The sequence below is a fragment of the Hipposideros armiger genome, unplaced genomic scaffold (assembly GCF_001890085.2).
Source record: "Hipposideros armiger isolate ML-2016 unplaced genomic scaffold, ASM189008v1 scaffold_253, whole genome shotgun sequence".
NCBI classification, from domain to species: domain Eukaryota; kingdom Metazoa; phylum Chordata; class Mammalia; order Chiroptera; family Hipposideridae; genus Hipposideros; species Hipposideros armiger.
The window spans coordinates 586,903-589,149 of NW_017731603.1; positions in this window are offsets into that span (position 1 = coordinate 586,903).

A 2,247-nucleotide genomic window follows, 5' to 3' on the forward strand; every position below is an offset into this window, starting at 1 on the left:
TTGTGAGGAGCTGTACAGAATGAAAGGTAGAAGGGCATGGGAATAAAGAAGTTATACTAAGCAAAGAAGCGGGTTGGTGATTGCGAAGTTACTTTCCTTTAGGGGATGACAGGAGTCTATCAAACAGATGATCTAACTAGTGCTGATCAGGCATTTCCTGAATGACTGGTTAGAAAGTCCATTTCTGGGAGAGCCGAAATTGTAAGTTAAGCCTTGGTTTGATGATGTGGGGCTCAGAATAAGCAACTCCATTTTGGGCCTGTTGTCTTGTTTTTAACACCCAGAGTGGCATTGCTGGAACATATGATAATTTTATACGTAATTTTTTTGAGAACTCTCCATACTGTTTTCCATAGCAGCTGCACATTTTACATTCCCACCAGAAGTGCACAAGGGTTTCAATGTCTTCACATTGATGCCAACACTTGTTATTTGCTGTTTGCTTCTTTTTTATAATCGTCATCTTAATGGGCATGAAGTGGTATCTCACTGTGGGCTGTGGATTTTGTTTGTTTGTTTGTTTGTTTGTTTGTTTGTTTGTTTGTTTGTTTGTTTGTTTGTTTGTTTGGTGCTTCCTCCCAGTCAGTACTCCCTGAGGGAAACCACCATTCTGACTTGGACCACCATAGATAATGTTACCTGTTCTAAAACTTCACATAAACAGAATCATAGATGTTTATTTTTGTGACTGGCTTCTTTCACTCATTGTTAGATCTGCGATTCATCCATATCATTGCATGTAGCAGTAGCTCATTCTTTTTCATTGCTGTGTAATATCCCATCACATGACTAGACCACAATCTGTTAGGATCAATCAAATGAAATGGCTAATATTCAACATTTTTATCTACAAAACAGGCCATTTCCTAAGGCTTGACCTAATATTTATCCACCCTCTTGTTGATGGATACTTGCTGCTATAGACATTTGGGCATGTGTCTTAGTGAGCGCATGTGTACACCCATTTCTGTTGAGTGTCTTCCTAGGGATAAATTTGCTGGGTCGTAGGGTATATGTATTGCTAGGTTTGGTCAATTTTTCCAGTTTTACAAAGTGTTTTTCACCAATCTACACTCCCATCAGCCATGTATGAGGGTTCATACATCCACATCCTTGACAACATTTGGTGTGGTCACTCCTTTCAGTTTTAGACAGTTTTCCAGCCACATTTTGAGGAATGTGTCCCCCGCTTGTTCCATCTCCATCCACTGCAATGGCTCAGTTGGTCATAGCCGGTTGCCCGGGGCCTGGCCGCTGGTCTGCAGGCACCTCTGTATGGGCTGGACAGGAGGTCAGTTAACCACTTGCTGGGGGCTGGTCTAATCTCCATCCTATGCAGTCACTCCATAATGAATGTGCGAAGTTGTGACTCATAAGAAATATATATTTGGTCATTCAGACAACCAAAATATATTTCTCATATATTTGGCCTTCGTCTCTGGTTCCTGGCTTACAACTCCCCAAACTGCTGGAATTTCCTTGCCCTGTAAGAGCAATGGGAGGATCTTTTGTTGTAATATTTGGTCTTTTGTCCTCAGTTCCTGAAATCTCTTCAGTTCCATAAAGGTGAAATACTGTGTCTTGTTATTTATAACAAGTTCCTTTCCACCACAACTGGGTTTATGTTAATGAGATGACTTTTGGAAAGCACCTAAGGATGGGGACTGGTTGCCAGGGGAACCAACAGTGAATAGAGGGTTGGAACTTTCAGTCTCACCTCCTGATTTCCAGGGAGCTGGACTGGAGGTTGACTCAGTCACCAATGGCCAACAATTTAATCACTCATCCCTTCGTCACGAAGCATCCATAAAAATCTAAAATGACGGGGCTTAGAAAGCTTCCATGTTGGGGAACCAGAATGCTTCCAGTGTCACTGTGCCAGGTCCCAAGCTCCACAAGAACAGAAGCTCCTTTGTTTGGGACCTTGCTCTCTGTATCTCTCCATCTGGCTGTTGATTTATTTCCTCTAATATCCTTTGTAATAAACTGGTAATCTAGTGAGTAAACTGGTTTCCTGAGTTCTGTGAGCTGCTCTAGCAAGTTAAATTAACCCAAAAAGGGGCCGTGGGAACCTCTGATTTATAGCCAGTCTGTCAGAAGCACAGGTAACAACCTGGATTTGCGATTGGCACCTGAAGTGGAGGGTGGTCTTGTGAGACTGATTCCTCAACCTATAGAATCTGATTCTATCTCCAGGTAGATACTGCCAGAATTGAGACGAATTCTCAGACACCCTGTTGATGTAGG